Raw genomic sequence first — 20,225 nt, forward strand, 5'->3', positions numbered from 1 at the left:
GACAAATGTTATAAAATCTGCAATAATAATAAGGTCTAGAGGTAACGCGGTGCTAATATTGGCAGACATTGTAAAAACTACTAGTCTTTGCAGCAGCTTTAAGTTTTTATTGATGGCTATTTCTTCCTCTGTTTCCACACGACTGCACGTTTTTTCATGTTTTTGAAGACAACTCTAACTGCGTCTAAAGGTTTTCAACATGTGAAAACTGATGTGAATAGGTGCTGTCTGTCTAACCTTGTATAATGGGAAGTCTAGGCTTGATAAAAAAAGGAGGAGCCCTCCTTAAGTTAAATCATTGGCATTTCTTAATATGTAGGGAAGGTCTTTTTTGAGATTTTTTTTTAATGTGTAAATAGTGTTAAAATGAATTTTATAGGTTTGGATGTTCTTGGCATTTTTTTCATTATGATGAGCGTGTTTTGAGTGATTGGACTACAGTTCCCATCATTCTTTGGGTGATGGTCCAGATGTGGCCATAGTGAACTATAGTGAACCAGGACCCCGTTTGTTGATGCTGCCCTATTGAAAGCCGTGCTTCCTCCATCATGTGCAGACACTTCTACTGATCTGTTATTTCAGCGTCTTTCATCTGTGCAATTTTATTTTTTTTTCTGCTACATCATTGGATTTCAGACTTTTCTCTGTGGATTTCTGTATCACTTTTCCTCTCAAGTGGAAGTAAGGTTCCTCTCACAGGTAACGAGATGAGCGCAGGCTATTCTCAGTGGCGCTCAAGTTCAGCTGCTTAGACTAATCGATTCTGACAGCGGCAGGTACCGGGCCGTCTGCCGGCAAACACAAAGTAGGCTAATACCAGTCAGCGTGGAGATGCGTCTTTCTCTTGGCAGCTGGATGACACAGTTTCTCTGACTGTCATTGCGGGTTGGTGCTGGTTGGATTCCCAACTTATCCACACGTGACTTCTGTCGCCCCTGCGTGCTCCTCTAAAAAAACTCAAAGATCTATATTCTGAAGACGTTTATGACCTTAACTGTCAGTGATTTCAACATGTTTTCAAATGCAACTTATCAGTGTGTGACCGAGCGGCACGAACTGGGACCAAGACAGAAAATCCATGTCTGGTCTGGGATGTGCTTGTGCAGCGAATGCAGACTCCACATTTTGGTAACCTTTTGAAAGAAGGTGATTTTGGAGCAGTTGTTTTTTTTGTTTTAATTTTTTTGTCTTGTCTCTGTTCGACTATTATAAAAGCTGACTTTAAGGCTGCACCGTGCTCCGCTACCGAGTGTAGTTTTTGTGCAGGTCCTCGGTTGGCTTAAAACGATGCATGCATGTATGAACACAAGAAGGCACAGGCTGTCCCGTCCACACGGGAAAAAAAAAAAACAGGGGGGAGGGAGTCGTAGATAGGCTGAGACTGAGGCTGCTCTGAATGATTGCAGATTTTTTTTTTTGCGCTCCCTAGAGGTTTGTCCCAGAAAAACAGAAAGCAAATACGTTCAGATGCACACTCCTCGTTTCTTTGCCCAGGATTCAACAACCAGATACTGTGGAATTCATATTGCATGGGAGATGAGAATGTTTAGTTGGCGACCGGTTTTAACACGGTGGCTCAGTCACAGACGGGAGAGGAGGAGCACGTGTGACTGATAAGAATGTAGTTTGACTGGCCTGAAAGGCACTTCCCTAATGGCAAGTTAGCTTCCTAGCTAATTTGCTAAATTATCTTTTGCAGCTTTACCACAGAGTTAACCATTTTAGGGGTTTATTATTAGTCAGACATGATCGTGCCGTGCACCGATCAGGCATAACATTATGACCACTGGCAGGAGAAGTGAATGACACTGACCAACCTGTTACAATTCAGTGTTTTGCTGGGAAACTTTTGGAGCTGGAATTAATGTGGATGTTAGACATGTAGCACCCACTTAGACTAGATCAGCCCCTCCCACCCTATACCAACGCCACTCCTTGATTGGTTTAGGAAAAAAAAACATGAAGAACAGCACAAGGTGTTGACCTGGCCTCCAAAGTCACCTCTCCTCGACCCAAAGCCCCCTCAGTAACACCACAACAGGACGCCCCCGCAAGGCCCATGTTTTTATTACACTGTGAACAATGTACCATCCAAGGCTTTCCATGTAAAAGGACAGAAAGAGGAGGCCTTGAATGATCACATAAGAGGAGCAACACATAAGACATAACACATAACACATAAGAAACTTTCCGGTGAGGGGGAGGAAGGTTAAACCGGTCTGTTTCTTACGTAAAGGAGATGTACCTGGATGAAACTGCACACAAAAAAATTGTGGCTTTACAGTGGGAAATGGCATCCATCTGTTACTCACCTTTAATTGTGCACAGTTTTTTTTATCCTTAATTTATTGTAAACAGGTGAGTTATAAAAAAATTCTCACAGAACGAAAGATTTTATACCAGACTGTAAAACATGCATTTAAACGTGGAGGCGCTTTTTGGAGGTATCCTCAAGTGACCGTTTGAGGAACTACAGCTTTTGGCCCAAGGTTGCCACTCGGCCCTTTACATCTTTCATCAGATAATATGTTATATAATATGTTAGCTTAAGTTTGGGCCAAATATCAACAGTGAACCCGTTCATTGCTCATCTTTCCTGATAAAAAACATCCATTTAAAATTTCCCACTGCGGCGGTAAGAGGGGAAACTAATCTAAGATGGACTGAGCGTCTCAGGCCTTTGAAGCCCATCTCCTCCTGTCCCCGTGCCCGCTCTCCGCTATCAGACGCTGCACAGTGTGACTCCGGCCACAGAGATTGGCACCCCGGCGCGGATTAATCCAACAAGAAGGGCTGTTATAAAACAGCCTGGCGTGTTTTCGCCGCGCTCTGACGGGAGGGGAGGGCACGAGAGAAAGCAACAAAGGAAAAAAAAAGAGGGGAAGAGTGGCAGTGAATGGCTGTAATCAGACGGCCGCGAAGCCCTGTGCGGCAGCGATATGACCACAGCTTACAGGGCTGATAACAGTTTAGGAGAGCCGGTTCACGGGATCTTCTGTTGTTACACCACTGCTCTGCTGCTGCAGCTTTTGTGTGGTCCGCATGAAAGCGAACAGAGATCGGCTCAGACCGCTCTGATGGTCGAAGAAAGGCCCGTTGATACGTGTAATGAAACGGAACTAATGAAATGCCAACACGTGGAACACGGGCGTCAGGTGATTTATTAGATGTTCCCACTCCCCCTGTGATAAATTCATCTTTCATTAAAGCCAATAATCCTTTGTGGTGTACTTTTCCTCTCCACTGACTGTTATGTGCGTCTCCTGTCACATTTGAGCTGACACCAGATCTCATGAGGACTGAAGTCACGTCGCCACGTTATGTGCACGGTTCATGTTTCGGAAACATTCTTCCTCGTTGTGGGTGTGGAGGCATTTTATTGCGCTAACCGATGTAAACCCGACACTCTGGTTAAGCTAGTGAGATGACTCCTCTGTTTGGAGTAGGTATGTTTGTACATATTTTGTTTTATTTGGAGGCAGTTTTCAAGTATTTTTAGAAACACCTTGATTTTGAAATTGACGTCTGTTGTTTTGGGAGAATTACTTTTATTTTATTTTATTTTTTTACTTTTAATAAATACAGTGCTTAAACATAAAGTGTGCAAGTACCAAACAGTTTCAACTTTGACGCAAAACGACCAATAGACATGTGATGCAAACCAGGAGTTCCCCAAACATGTACGGCACAGAAACACTGTCCAGGATTTTGGTTCCTACCACCAAAATTCACCGTGCAGTAGGGATGGGCGACATGGGCTAAAACAATTATCACGATAAATTTTGCCATTTTGGCATTAACGATAAAAATCGTCATAAAATATTATAATCAAAAAATTTTTTTTTATTTACTGCAATGTGACCAGATTTCTGAAATGAAATCCGTTGACATTTACAGCAGAAGATAAAAATATAAATAAAACTAAATCTTATCAAAATGAAATGAAGAAACAGGGACATTTACACTTTCATTCATTTTGACATATTTATTCGTATTCAACCATATTTAAACTGCTATGTCTGTAATGTCAATAGCAGCACGACCGACTACCGTAATAATCATAGTATGTGTGCAACAATTTTTTCTCATTCACGAAATGCTACAATTGGGGACAGCTTTATTCGGGGGACAGCTTTAGTCAGGGGACAGGTCCCCAGAAATCGGGGACGTGAGGTCACCCTAATTTACCCGGAGGACGTGGCTGCTTTCTCCTGATGCATTTGCTGGCTCCAGTCACACTCCGGGTTGTGGTTGTTTTCCAGGTGGTGAAATAAATTTGTTCATAAAATAACGTTGATCAGGAGCCAAGCAGAGACAGAACAGACACAGAGGTGAGTCTCCATCCTGACGTCTTTCTTAAGGAAACTCAGACCTTTGGAATAGAGACCTGGAGTCAAACATTAATCAGTTGTTATGAAGCCTTATCAGCTGCATCATAAAACTCTGTCCATTCAGTTTTTTGTTTGTTCTCCAACAAGGATATGAAAAGTTCTTATCAAAGTTTTATCACTGCGATTCAGTCTTTGTCCTTCGCATTCAAAATGAGTTTTTGGATACGAACGGTAAGTTGGAGATGGGGCGGAGATTATTGTAATTATTGGGATCTGAGCCAGGTTCATCCAGGATCGGGGTGATGGATGCAGTTTTGAGGGATGATGGAACGATTCCAGGGGTCAACATGAGAGGTGGAGGGTTTACATTTGGTTGATGAGGTCAGGGATTTGAAAGTCATCAGGAAGTTGAAGACTGGAAAAGTGCTGACAGTTCTGCAGAGGTGAAGATGAGGGGAGAGGACGTCAGGGGTTTGCAAGAGATGAGGCAGGAGCTCCAAAGTATTTGATGAAAACAAGAAAAGGAAACATAAGGCACTGTAGACGGCAACTCTGAAAAACTACGAGAAGACATGGGCACGGCCAAGATAACAAAATGGTAACAAGGAGATAGCAAGATAACAAGGAGAGACCAATAAAGCAATCAAAGGAAAACTCTAAAAGGGACGCCAGACATGAACTTAACAAAATAAAACAGGAAACATGTTCACAGGAAAATGACAAAGACGCAGAAGCATGACAGAGGAAATTAATGAATAAATCTATTTTATTAACTTTTTTTTCAAACCTTTGGACAAGCTTGGTCTAAACTAGTTCCATATTATTGATGAGAAGCCTCGTTAGCCATTAGTGAGCTAGGCTGAGAGGACGCAGAGTACGTCGCACGCACCTTCATCATCAACTTGAGTTAATCACATTTATTGCGAGATTAAAAAACTCTTACTGTGGAGATCGTTTTTGGCCATATATCGTGTATACGTTAAGTTATCGCCCATTCCTACCGTGCATTCGCTAGTTGTAGTAGTGATGGTATTTTCTTTACAAACAGAATCTGGTGAAGGCACAAAAGAAATTATGTGTCATCAGAAGCAAACAAAGTCATGGACGTTGTGTCTTTGTGGTAAAAGTCTGGGTAACATTTTTTCTCCTGCTGTCGCTGAATGTCATTATAATTCTTCAGTCTCTTTCTGCTCGTCTCTTCTCGTGTTGGCGCCTCTTCAATCACTAACTATTTTCATATCCAGCAATTCCAGTTTAAATCTAGATATTTGTGTTGTTTCTTTTACTCAATCTGACCAAAGAATTTTGTTCTGTTGTAGCTGATTAAAGGTTTAAGGAAGCAGATGAGCTTTAAGTGTTGCTGATTGGAGCGTTTTCAGTTTGTATGATGGCTTATCGCTGGTGACCCCAAAAAGTTCATCATATCTACCCCTGCTACGGTCCTCTCAATAGTCTCAGTAGCTGCGCTTGCACTTAAAATAAGGGACTGATGGTGTCTTTTGTTGCCACGTTTCATCACTGCAAAGAGGGAAATGCCGGCATCCTTAATAAGCCACGCAGACGGTGCTCGAGCGAAACTCGCTGCAGACATGTTTCGTGTCGGAGCATCCGCCTCGTGCTCCCCTCTCACTCCTTCCTCAGCAGAAGGAAGCTTTGAAGAAGCATCTCCTGATCTCTGCTTCTCACCTCCCCGTCATGTCTCCTCCGTTGCATTCTCTCCTCCGCTGTGGTTCCCAGTCGGAGGGGTGTAAAGGAATCTCATTGACCTAGTTAATATCTTGTGTCTGCCAATAGGAAGGAGAGCATGCGTGGGGAGATGAGCAGTGCAGGGACTCTGCTGTAAGTCAAAATGCTGCAGTGACACACATCCATTTGAAGCTCATCATCACGCAGCGGCAGTGCAGTTTCATCGGTGTGCAGGAATGCACCCTTTATATAATGAACAACTGGTGCTTTAATGTATAACTTTAAAGGAACTAAAATATTGAGACAACAGCAACGGCAGTCGGAAAACAACCATTCTTTATTCCTTTAAATTCATTTTTTAGGTCGTCATTAGTTTAACGGCTGATGGTGTCACACTCTGACGCCATGTCGTCGTAAAGCACCATAAAGACAATGGTATTTTTCCCCTATAGGCAAAATGTCACTAACACAAAGCAAATGGGAGAAATCATCAATTCTGCATGGAACCCTGGAGGGTTGTGTTATAAATCTGAACCGCTGTCCTTTGAAGATTTGAATGCCGTTAAAAAATGGAGTTCCTTCTCCGTGGGAGACTTTACAGCTGCTTCAAAGCTGCCACTTTACAATCATAAAACATCCTCCAGCGTTCACTGCACCGTCAGAGTTTGTCTTATAAGGTCTTCAGACACATCCAAATGTATTTTACCTCATACATCAGAAATCTTAAGACTTTAAATTTGATTTTAAACCACCAGTGTTAACGGTAAATTTTGACCGAATACAATCTCTGCTTCGCTTTTTGTAGAAAACCAGTCAGGATATTTGTTTGTAAAGCCCTTTTTTGCACGGGATTAGTTTTACCTGAGGACGTCGTGATTCAGGTGTTACCTCCTACGTCTGTGTTTCATGTGGCGCGTTCACACGCGATAAACAAATTCCTGGTTTTAATCAAATTTACGTTCCATTGTTATGGCTCTGCTACTCTCCGCCTCACTCCACTGCGTGTAAGAGACCATTTTAATTGCTTTGCAAAGTATAATAGATGATCAAAATATGTTTTTGATACTATTTATCCCGGGGAAGAAATTACCAACGACCTGTCAGTATTTAAATCAGCTCCATCTTTACTTATGAGCACATTAATGGTTGATTTAATGGTTTCATCAGGTATAAATGGGTGAATCGTTCAGCAACATCTCGACTTTGCGCTCTAACATCTGACTTCTGAAACTCACCCCTAAATCACAGAGATGTCGATTTGGACATCTGGATTAGTTTTAGTAGAAGACCTCTGTCCTACGAGAATTATGGTAGGTAATTTGCAGTGTACTTTTTACTTTACAAATCACGGACATGGACGAAGATTAATTATTTATGTCCTCCAAAATTATTACAAATTACCAGAGGATCCCAGGTAAAACTAGTCCCGTGTGAATAGGGCTTTAGTTGTAAAATTATGGGGAAATTCTAAGCGACACAGGTTTTTATAATGTCTTACAATTTGGAGATGTAGTAGAAGCTAGAACAACACTGTTTTCTGGTGGATATTGAGAGATGTTGCCACCTTTTAGAGCTTTGTGCTGATATTAATAGTTCGTATAAGAAGGAAAAACTAAATCAAGGTAGACATGATCCAGCAGCATTGCCCTTTGATGTTAAGTTAACCCTGACCCAATTTATTTATTTGGGGCATGAATATTTAAGATACTGCAGGATGATTAAATGAATAAATTTGTCAAGAAACTGCGGCTGACCGAGATACAGATGTTTTAGTTTAATGTAAGAATACAACAGAAAACACACACAGAATTTTATACGTAAACAGCCCATGACAAAATCACCGTCTCTCAGTATGCTGATCAGATTTATCCAGTTCTAAAAAACAGCAGAAGGCACACAGTGCCATCCAAGGTTTGTACCGTGGATGCTTCCTCACCGTAACAAATGGTATTAGCAGTTATATTTAGGGAGGTTGGCAGCAGCGAGGCAGGCTGTAACTCAGGTTGATTCATTGTGTTCCTCGCTTCTCCTCCAAACACAAGGAACAGACAGGCCATCGGGGAAATAGAGCTTTCAATGGCATGTTGGGGGCCATTGCCTTGGATGAAATATGGTCAGAAATAGTGAGCTTGGCCTCACTGAAGGTTGTGGAAAGAGACAGAAAAGTGTCACTTTGGATCTGTGTTGTGCGGCGGAGATTTAGGAGAGAGATGGTGTTTGTATCACTTACAAAGATGTTGCTAATGAGGATGTCTTCTCTCCCCCCCCCCCCCCACCAATGCTTTAATTAAATGAAATATCCTGTACATAAGAACTTCATATGATGTAAACTGGGTAATCGTTCGAAAAATTAAAAGATAAGAGTAAAATTTGTGGGAGAAAATTAAAAAAATATACATAAAAATGTCTAATCAACCAAACATTTTGCAATTTTGCACTTCTGCAGACCCCCTGTTGATGACCTTTGTTATAGAGTACAGAGAAGCTACGACAGCTAAGTAGGCAATTGTTTGCTAGTGTGTTAATAACACGGGAACCTCCTCTGCCCCCTAGTGGACATAAAATTAACGCAATGTTAATTTCTTGTAGAGGACTCACTGAACATTACAGATAATAAGTGGAGTTGAGCAAAAAACAAAACAAATCTATGATTAATAATAAGAAGAAGAAAAAATGGAAGAAAATGCTGAAAAACTCCAAAAACCCAAGGTATGTCTGGCCATATGTCAGTGTTATAGAACAAAACCCACATTTATGATTTTTAACGTTGACTTTAAATCATAGTGTTAATTTCTTTTTATCTCTCAACACTGGTGCTTATCTAAATAACAAAAGCCTGGTTCCATGTTGCGTGTCCACCTGCAGTCGTCCTGTCAAAAATCTCCACCCCAGGTTATAGATAGAGACTAGAGGGGAGTCAGGGAGGTCTGCTGTAGTCTGGTGTAGTCTGGTGGACCAGAAGAGTTCATTTGATGTGGCAGAGATTAGAGACTGTCTGAGTAAGAGAGGTTTGTCACCATGATCTGACCAGCAGTGACCCACGGATACGTCAACCTCACAACACAAAATACAAGAGACTAAAATGATTTGTGAGGATTCTGCTGGAGGAATCTGCAGCTTCTTAGTTTCAGTTTCACGATGACACACTTGAACTCATATTACACCATCTTATCTTATTTGGTTTGTGCTTTATTGTCGTTTCCCAACATGAGTCTGTAACTGAAAGTGGGCCACTTTCTTTGCAGCTGCACTGGAACTTTGCACTGACACTGAATGATTTATTCAGCTCCTCCAATTTAGAAAACGTTTTAAAAACCTGCATGGATTTATATTTTTAGCCACTTTGGGCCACTTTGGGAACAATCTATGAACCTAAAGGCCCGAACATAAAACGATTCGCTCGTTGATAGTTGGTCACTAGTAGCTGTTTCAAGCTCTGATTAACGTGGTAACCTTCAATATTTCCTACCTCCAAATGTTCCATGTGAAACAAGCTGAGTTTAAAAATATTGATAGTGTATGGGTGGAGCTAGCCCCGTCTGCTGTCACCACTGATAAAACAAAAACAATCAACGACGCTGCTCCATCTGGATTCACCCAACACTCGGAAGAAGATATCAGCACAGTGAATTCGGTGGTAGAAATCAAAATGGTGGACGGTGTTTCTTGTGGTAAACTACTGGGCAACAAAAAGTTGCGTTTAGTTTAACTTCACCAACTTATTATCATCACTGCATTCAAATAATGACACAGTCTCCTGGTGCCACATCCCTACAGGTCACTGACTAATAGCAGCGTGAGAGTGAAAAGCCAGCTTTTGTTTTTTAGATGGAAGCCACCAATAAGGAATATGGAATATTGATTTTTAATGTGTTAATACTGATTTTAAAAGAAAAAGGAAAAGTCATGTTTTGGGTCAATCTCGAATGACTTCCGCTCCTCCACCAACACTTTTTCTGTACAAGTGCAATAAATTGGAAATGAATCATTTGGATTAATATTGTTTTTTGACTCAATTTGTCCAATGAATTATCACTGTCATCTGATGTACATATATGCAACTTGCATTTAAATTTCTCAGTGAACTATGTACAATATGGCAACATGTCCTATTGTCATAGTATCGCAATAATGTATCGTATCATGACTCAAGTATCGCGATACGTATCGTATCGCATGGCATCGTATTGTAAGTGTAAAACTGATGTCCGACACTTGCATCGGGAGCCACATGTAAGTGGAGCTGGTGTGGTTGGAGCTAGCTCTATTTGAAAGGTACATATCATATATTGACGCTGTTGCACCATCTGAGTTCACCAAATGCTCAAAGCCAGTCATCAGAATGGTGAATTTGGTAGGAAATGGTAGGAACCAAAGACTTTTCTTTGCGTTTGAGGAACTCTGTGTTTCCACATTAATCAACTCCCTCTGTTTTGTTTTTTTTTTGCCAATGTTTTTTTTAGCATTTCGAAATTCCATGGTGTCTTTTTGCCCCGTTGCTACTTGTCTCGTCTCACATGTCTCAGAAATTCTTTCTGTGAACATTTCCGATAGACCTAACTCAGCGATTCAACATTTGGAGAACTCTGGCCATTGGATTAATGCTAGTTAAGTTTTTAACTGTAAAGTCATTTAAGCGTGCTTGGGTAGACTGTTGAGTGAAAGAGCTGGAGACTGATGAGACCAGGAATCAAAACGATTAAAGCCATTTAAACCAAGATGATAACCTCAACAGTGCTACAGTGGTTCATTCAGTACAGAGAAACAGTAGGTATTAGGTAACTATTGTAATAAAAAAGCTGCTTTGGTTTTAAAAAAGAAACTTAGAAATAGTATTAGTACAAAAAAATAACAATTACACAAAACCTTTCCCACAATAATAATAACTATTTCACACATTTTGAACACATTTTTCTGTTTCATATTTTCCAATTTTGTTCCAAAACCCACAATGCACACACAAGCTCCCTGAAAAACTACAGACCTTTGTCTAGTGGAGCTTGCAGCGAGTCCTATTTAAAGTTCCCTGTTTCATACTTGTTTTTGGAAGAAATAATAAAAAAAAAAAACCCTGAGTGCATTTTTTTTTCTTTCCATAGATGTAGTAGCTTGTACCTGAAAAATGTGGAATCCTATACATCAGTTAGTGCTTCCATGTGAACAGAAGTGTGCTCGTTATAGAAGATGAGAGGAAGTGGAGAGACCAGAGAAAGGCAAACAGAGGCTGCCAGCTCCCTGGGGTTGTATGTTGCATGCAAACAGTCATGATTAAGTAATGACTTCAGCCGTAAAGACGGAGACCTGCCTACACAGCTTGTTGCACTCTGAGGCAAGAATTCATCAAAAGCTGTGGCATCTTTAGTGAACGTTAACACTCCACCAGCTACTCCTCTATTTACTATCTGGAGCTCTTTAAGGAACAAACCCATCTTCCTGCACACACACACACACACACACACACACACACACACACAAACCAATCTGTCTCTTCAATTATAGTTTATGTGTCACACAGAGATTTTAGTGGAAACCCTCTTTATTGAATTACTGAATTTTGATTATGACACAGTTTATCAGAAAATACTTATTGTATAATAAAACCCAGAAGAAATAGAAAGAAGTTGTAATAAAAAGCCTAAAATTATTATGCACAACTAACCTATAATAAAAATGTCTGCAGGCTTCCTGTGACATGCATGCATTTTAAATTGTAACATTTTCCCCCAATCGTTTCCAGTCTATTTTGACATTTACATTAACGTACACCGGTATTATAACTACAATTTGGAATATTTTAATGCATTAACTTTGGTCAACCTCCATAGGTTAACAACTCCTGCTGCCACCTGAGCTCAGAGTTCGTTATCTTTAACAACGTCCTGTGGCACCGCTGGGGTTTGATAATAGTTAGTTACACGGTATTTTACACCTCCTAGCCCTCCTACTCTTCTCCCACCCGGATATGCCTCATGTGTGCCGAGGCGAAGGCCCCTCCCTCTTATTACCAAGCTATTATGAACCTTTTGATGCGCACAAGGGTGCAGTGAAAGTGGCGAAAAGTGTTGCAGGGGTGAGGCCGACCTCATTATCAGCCAGCTGGACTTTCATTTTAACCCCCACCCCCCCCACCCCTACCCCCCCACATCCTACACCCTCCTACAACTGCTCCCTAATAGCAGCTCCCATCATATGCGAGAATAGTTTTCTGTTGTCTGGTTCCTGTAAGTGAGGTACACAGATTCAAGTTTAGAAATTAGCGCTCAACGAATCTAGACTGTGGAAAAACAACTTGGCTCCTGCTAATTATGACGAGCGGAGGATCTTAGGAGAGGTCTCCAGCCGCATTGTAATCAGGGGCTGAAGGACAATAAGCTGCTGATAAAGACTTAATTAAAGCCCGGCGGCCATCTTGCAACAACCGTTTACAGGAACAATCAGACGTCGCTCGGACTTAATAGGCTTTTTGTGTTTTCCGCTGTAGCACTGGACAGAGATTTGACCCAGTGGAACATCTAATCTCTTTTCTGAGCCTGAACGTATTTTTTCTCTGTCAGCTTTATCAATTTACAGGAAGCGCCGATAAAAATCTGACGGGGCTTTTCTGTCATTATTCCGTTGCTCAGGACAATTCTCATCCTGCATCCCGGGTCGCCTAAGAAGGGTGTTGGCTCAGCTCAGATATACACCGATCAGCCATAACATTGTGACCACCGACAGGAGAAGTAAATAACATTGAGCATCTTTGTCACAATTCAGTGACTAACAATGTCCTGTTACCAGACACCACAGGACACACTCAGATGCCTGACAGGTGCATGTTTGTGTTTCCTTTCTTGGCGGCATAACTCTTCCTTATGGTATTATATAAATTCTGACAGTCAGGATTTGTTGAGCGTTCATCTGTGTGTGTCACTTGGGACAAAAGCATCAAATAAATACATTTGGAGATAAAATAACAGCAGCTTTATCCTTTAAGTCTCGCTTGAAAGATGAATTCTTAATCTCTGCTGGTCCGAAATGGTTCAAGACAGGTTATGCAAAAAAAAAGACAAAAAAAACAATATTTGTTATGGCAGGAACAGCATGCTGAATCTAGTATCTCTTTCCCTTTTTGTGATTTGTCAGCTTTATTTTGCCCGGGGGACGAAGGGGGAGGAAGGAGGGGCGGCTACAGCTGAGTGTAACTCTCTGATCTTATCCTCCTCCCGTGTACGTCATGATGAGTACGGAGTGACATCCTCCTGCCCTGCCCTCTACACATGGCTTCCTCTTTTCACATTACACACCGCTGGCACGCTTCCAGTCTATCATCCCAGAATACCCGGCGAACAAGCTGAGGAGTTTGCAGGCAGATGACCTGGCATCTCCTCCCTCCTCCCTCCTCCTCACCCGTCTGAGCGACGCTGTCATTTATAGCTGTTAGCCGGTCAACTTCCGATATGTATATATATAGGTACAGCTAAGAGTCTCAGGTGATAACTGTCGTTGAGTGTGGAGGCTTTTTAGGCTGTGTTACATGACCTCCAGACAGATTCAGAGCGAATGCCTTTCAGATGTATTGGCCTCCTTTTGTCACCTGTGTCTCCCTTGGGACGGTTTTTCGCTGAGAGTGCATGCTCCTTTAAAGCTCTGTCCTACAGCTCATTTTAAACAGTTACTCTATTTCCCACTTGGGAGCTTCCTAGGACTGTGTGTGTTTTTTACAGTGTGATAACTGCTGTTGATCTAGATAGATAGATAGATAGATAGATAGATAGATAGATAGATAGATAGATAGATAGATAGATAGATAGATAGATAGATAGATAGATAGATAGATTCAAGTGCATTTCAGAGTAATAACTCAATATTTCGTAATAAAAATGTTATTATTTGCTCTATCGACAAGAGTTACAATGGATCACACGGCAAGATCAAGAGTGATTGGCTTAAATTAGCACAGAGAGAAGAAACAAGAGGATGTGAAGAAGAACAAATGACAGTATTATTTGATAAATGACAGTTTCTGTCAACATTTATCAACCTGCGTCTGCTTCTGTGGAAGCAAAGCTCTAGGAAGTCATTGCTCTGTCGTTGCATGTGTTTATTAGTGATCTTTAGAGCTAGTGGAAGTCTGAAATGATCAACTGCCAACTAGATGCTTCCCTATTGCTTTCAAGCTTCATGCCAAGCTAGGCTAATGGCCGGGCTAGCTGTCCCTCCTCATTTCAACCTTAATGCTAAGTTAGGCTAATGGCCAGGCTAGCTGTCCCCCCTTATTTCAACCGTAATGCTAAATTAGGCTAAAGGCTGGGCTAGCCGTTTCCTCCTCATTTCAACCTTGATGCTAATTTAGGCTAATGGCTGGGCTAGCTGTCCCCCCTCATTTTAACCTTAATGCTGAGTTAAGCTAATGGCCAAGCTAGCTGTTTCCTCCTCATTTCAACCTTAATGCTAAGTTAGGCTAATGGCCGGGTTAGCTGTCTCCCACTCAATTCAGTCTTTATCCTAAGCAAGGGTGGTTGCAAGGCTGGCTGTTTTCACATGCTTTTAGCTGTTATGCTAGGCTAAGCTATTCACTACAGATTTCGAAGAAGGAAAAAGTTAAAGTCAGCTTGGCTAGGAGTGTACCAAGTGGTTGTTTCTTCTCCTTTCATTCATTAGTGAATTTACTGTTTTGCCCTTGTTTTCAGGTTTTATGCTAAGCTACGCTAGGCTACCCTCAAAGCCCCATGTTCCTCTGCTCATACACTCAGCCCCCAATATATAAAAAAACAAAACACTAATACTGCAATGCACTTTATAACACAGACAAAAAGAGCTGTATGGACGAGACACTAGTCTCAGGGACTTGTTCACTGATGCCCGTTCATTTTGCCCGACCGTCTCCTCGTGTCCCTTTTACAACAGAAAGATCAATCATCACTTCCCTCCCCTGGCCTCTAGCAGTCAGGAGCCGGTCTCCCCGTTAGACGCCACTACCACCATCTCTCATCTCTATCACTTAGCCACGGGGGGAGACGTTACCAGATCCACACAACATCAACGAAAAGACTAAACCAATCCCCAGCAGCCCAGCTCGGCTTTTTATCACGGCCGTTCTTTGAGGTCACAGTGTTTGATGACTTTTCAAGGCACCGCACGGCCTTAAGATCACGTTATATAGTACAGTATATTTCACACGGTTAAAGTTGTGTATTTATAAGAGCACAAACTAGGATTTAGCTGAACTGCCTGAGGTCTCATTGTCTGGGACAGAAGTCGTCTCATGACACTCGCTCACCGTAGATCACACTGTGAAGTTCTGACTCTCTTTGTTTTTGAAATATCTCAGGAACGACTTTCACCACATTACCTCTTGTCTCTGCACTCGGACTATTAAAAAAAGGTAATAAATGAGATAACTGTGGCATAATGTTATGTAAAAAACACTTTAATTGCTTCGTCAAACAATAGAAAGATGGTCATACAGAAGTTTCTTGGTAGAATTAGTTGTTCAAGCAGGTTTTATCCCATAATTTATAGAATTGGGAACAATAGTCTTCCGGAGGATATACAAAAACAAAAAATAAAATTAAGAGAATTAAGAGTGAGAACTAATTTTACATGTAGATGTGTTTCTATTCTAGGAGATGGAAAAAAAGGAGTGAAAATATGCAATAGTATGAATTTAAATCACAAGCAATTTTCTATTTTTCTGTTTCTTTTTTTGTTTTTGTTTCATTTTTATGTACTGCTAATAGATAGGGTTGTAAAATGTTTTGTATAGGATAGGCAATAATACGCTATGACTTCAGCCAATTCCATTTCTCAGTCAACGTATACCCTTTGTGTGTGAAATCTATTATGTTATGGTATGTTTTTATTGTTTTATTCAATTTTTTTACTGATAGTTGGATTTGCACACAGATTGTTGTTCCTTGTTTGCGTTACATGTGACCGTAAATAAACCATATCATACATACTTCTCTGATAGTAATGACAAATCAAACGTTTAAGTTTTATCTTCAACTCTGAGCAAATTAAAGTTTTATATAAGCAGCTACGGGTGAACTGAAGTCAGTAGTTATGTCAACCAGAAAAATACATGTACAGAAAAGCGTTTGTGCCAAATACAGTGAATTAATAAAACTTACTAGACACCACTAGAAGCGTCAGAGTGACAGAATGAGAGCATCTTGGTTGAAGTTTGCTCTGCTCCTCAGATTAATATGAATTACTATTTTATTCACCCAGGCAGGCGTCACTTCTTGAGAAAGAACTGGGGGAAAAAAACGCATTAATTGACTTTTTTTTAATTTTTTTTTTATCCACCACTGGTGTGCAGAGCGATAAAGAGCTTGTGGTACAAATTCAACCGTCAGGTACTTTCACAGAAGAAAAAGACGATGGAAGGAGACGATGTAGCCTTTTTTTTCCACGTGGAAAATGTGGCAATTAAACGTTGGCTTCATGTGTTCATTTGTGGAACATTAGAGTCCTCTGTGTTTCATTAACCTGCCTTATGTAGCGTGTATCAAATCTTTTTTTTTTTTGCAAAGTTTTTTTTGTAGCTTTCCAACAAAGCTAAAAATCCCCTTTCATATCAACTTTTTTTTTATATCTATATCCTGCATTTGCACTCATTTTATGATTGAATTGAAGAAGTTTTTAATAATATTAATACATTTGCAAAAAAAGGAAAAACATCGAGATAGAAACCAAACAAGTCTCTGATTTAAAGAGGCTCTCTATCTCCATCTCTCTCTGTCTCGTTGCTCCCAGTTCTTCTTCTATTTCCAGGTCAGATTTTTTTCGACTGGGTCGCCTAAAAACCCGCCGTTACCGCGGCAACCGGTGACGGGCAACCCAGCCGGGGCGGTGGGTCATTAATTACCGTGGGGAGAATTACTGCCTTTTTTATGTCTGTTCACAGGGTAACCGGCCCACAGTGTAGCTCGTGACTGTGAACCAGCCAGAGACACCTTTACTGGTTAATTACTGGAGGCTCAGAAGTAAAAAATAATTAATGCACCGTAGCGCCTGCGTGTGTTTAATTGCAGCAGTACAATAGCAAGGACGGGAATACTTGAAGGACACAGACAGTGTTAGCAGATGGCCGAGTGTCGTGGGTGGGTAGCGGGGTATCTGCTGTTAGCCTGACACTGTGCAAGAGGACTCTCCGTGTCTCTTCTCTAGGTCTTATCTGCTGTTATCTTCACAAAGCTAGCGCCAAATCTTTGCTTAATTTAATTCCTCCTTTTTGCTACTTACAATTCAAGGGTCCTCAAAAGGAAATAAGCCCCAACGGCTCCGCACTTTTACTTGCTCGCTGGTGCTGATATATGAATATTCAACTTCTTAATGCACTCTTCTGAGCTTTAGCTAAAATAAAATGCTACAATAACAGAATAAGAAATGAACCTGGGCCCGCCTGTGTGTGTGTGTGTGTGTGTGTGTGTGTGTGTGTGTGTGTGTGTGTGTGTGTGTGTGTGTGTGTGTCGACGACAGGAGCCAGGGGCCGGAGCAGGTTGTAATTACACATTTGAGAGGAGCTAAAGTTGACAATGGGAGCAGCCTCTGAAGCGGAGCCTCTTGTTCCCTCCTTACCGTGGGATCTGCAGAGTCAGCGCTACACTCGAGAAGGCATTCGTTTGCCACCGAGTTAGTGCGTGATGTAACAGACGGCTCTCAAAGCCTTTTTTTTTGTCGTGCTGTTAAACCTCGATCCTTGATGTTGACGCTGTTGCAGGAGTTGTTTACATTTGCTAAATTGTTAACCACTTACACCGTGGTTGAGAAAATTGCTAATTATCATTAGCAGGTAATTACCAAATCCTATTTTTTTTTAATTTGGAATCAGCGTGAATTGACAGCAGTGCTCTGATTAAGAGACAAGTTCTCAGACAAGTTGTGTCAGCCTCTTTGGTTTGTGCCAGTTGTCGGCGGTGGCAGCGTGTTTTTCCGCCAGCAGCGTGCCAGGCCGTTGGGCCGTCTGGGGAGATTTGTAAAGATTTGAGTGACACGCCCCATAAAAGCTCCATTGTGCTCGTCTTTAATGCATGTCGGGCCTCAGACGGGGGGTCGGGGTCGGCTCAGTTTAGAGGAGCAGTATGGGGGCCACCCTTATACACAAACCCTCATTCATACACACACACACACACACACACACATATTATTATGCTCATGCTGCCTTACAGGATGATATACAACCTCAGCGTAGGTCACCGTAGCTACCAGTGACGACTCCCATGAGCGTTGTTGGTTTCTTAATCTATAGGCTGCTGCAGGACCTGTGAGTCTCTGGGGTGGAAACACCGCTGACATAAAACACACCTGGTAACTCACAGCCCGTGTAGGTTATTGCAAATGCAGTAAGACGCCGTGCAGAATATAAAAATGCAAATGAGCTTTCACTCTGCTTTTTTTTTTTCACTTTGTGATTTGATTTGTGCGAAAAATCCTTGACAGAAACCAATTTATTGGATATTTGCGAATGTTATGAATCAGTGTTTTTCTTTGTGTAAGATGATTATTAGATTTCCACCATAAATGTTGTGTTGCATTTCCAAACTCAGAGTAAAAATATGGTCAGTGAGCACATTTAAAGCAGCAGATAACGATATTTTCTGTTTAAAGTTTGACCCAGAGGTTGCACGGTTCTCTCCAGGGTTCTCCAGCTCCAGCGTGTTAGCTTAACTGGTGGCTTTAAACTGGCCGTAGGTGCATGTGATTGTTAATGGTTGTTAGCCCTGTGTCTACAGTGTCAGCTGGGAGCCCCTGCAACCCTCTACAGGATGAATGGAAGTAGAGGTTATAAATTCACTTTTCTATACAACACAGGAATCAGCACATTCACCATGTTATTACAAATTGGTCAGCGTTTCCATTGGGATAAAATTAATTAACACGACGAAGATCCAGAAATAGAACATCTCTAGTAGGGGTGTGTTGTAGGTTTTGTTTTAGTTTCACTTCTAATTTAGGACATGTAAGTGTTAAAGCAAGTTTTCTTTAATTAGCCATTATATTAATATGGATGCATGTGCAGTATTGGTTGATGTTTGGCATTAAATGCAGCTAATATAGGTGACTTGAAGGAGTGGAACATGACTGTGGTGATGATTTGACTGTAGCTCAGTAGGTATATCGGTTAGCGGTTCGATCCCCAGAATGTCCCACACACCGAAGTGTCCTTGAACAAGACACTGAACCTCCAGTTGCTCCAATGGGTAGAAGTATATTTATCGAGCTAACAGACGGATGCTAACATGAGAGAACCTGAATGGAGACGACTCAGCACTAAGGTAATGAAACGGAATAATCTTCCCAAAAGTTATTTGCTGCCTCAGCAATCCAGTTAACGTTCTTGATTGCAAATCATTTTTAAACTATTTGTTCTAAATAAATATTTGTAAAAAGAAAAAAAAACTTATACCGTACTCGGATTAGGCTCCACCCCTAATCTCTATAAACCAGGCTTCACCTTCCTACGACAATCCCTTAAAAATAAGAAAGAAACACAGTGCTGCCTATTTTTATAAAAGCATCACAGCATCAATATAGTTTTTTTTTTTTTTTTTACCTTCACAAGGGCAGTCAAGTAGATAATTGCATATACACACAGGTAGCAAAGTAAAAGCTCAAGCATTTGTGCTGCAGAGTTTGAGTTTTTGTGTCCATCTGGCAAATGTTTATCTTTTATAGTAGTTCATCTACTGTGGTCAAACAATAGGAGAGGGGAGAGGGAACCAAAAACCCAAGTTAGACAGAAAAAACTAAATGCTGAGCTATAAATCATCACTTTGAGGAGCATTAATATGAGAGAAAGACTCTCTTTGGGTTTGTAACTAAATGCAATCTCCTTAGTAAGACGCATATTTAATTAGAAAACGTCGGTCAGTGCCGGTCTTCATTAAAAAACCAGTTTGATGAATAATTTTTTGCCAAAACGTGCACATTTTAAATTTGACCAGGCCTGTCGTGACCTTGCGTCAGCGTCTCTTGCTTCCAGCCATGAGGACTTGACATGCAGCGCAGAGGTGCAGACAGGTATTGATGTCGAGGCACAGGAGCGATAGAGACGCCGGTCTCTGTTTACAAGATGCTCACGTCCGCTGGGGCTGCCCTGACATTGGAGTGACCTCGCAGTTTGCTGCATCCAGCCTGTCTCACTGCGCGGTGCGTGCACAGCAACGCAGCGCATAAACCCGCAAACACGCAGCCTCATACCCCCGGGAGACTGATGAC

The 20,225-nt window shown here is 41.3% G+C and overlaps 1 protein-coding gene across 6 annotated transcripts in view; it reads left to right on the plus strand.

The window, feature by feature from the left end:
- LOC125010271 (microtubule cross-linking factor 1) overlaps nucleotides 1-20,225 on the plus strand; it is a 77,365-nt gene that overhangs the window by 9,565 nt on the left and 47,575 nt on the right. The gene's annotated exons all lie outside the window — the stretch shown is intronic.

The sequence above is a fragment of the Mugil cephalus genome, chromosome 7, assembly GCF_022458985.1.
Source record: "Mugil cephalus isolate CIBA_MC_2020 chromosome 7, CIBA_Mcephalus_1.1, whole genome shotgun sequence".
Lineage (NCBI taxonomy): Eukaryota > Metazoa > Chordata > Actinopteri > Mugiliformes > Mugilidae > Mugil > Mugil cephalus.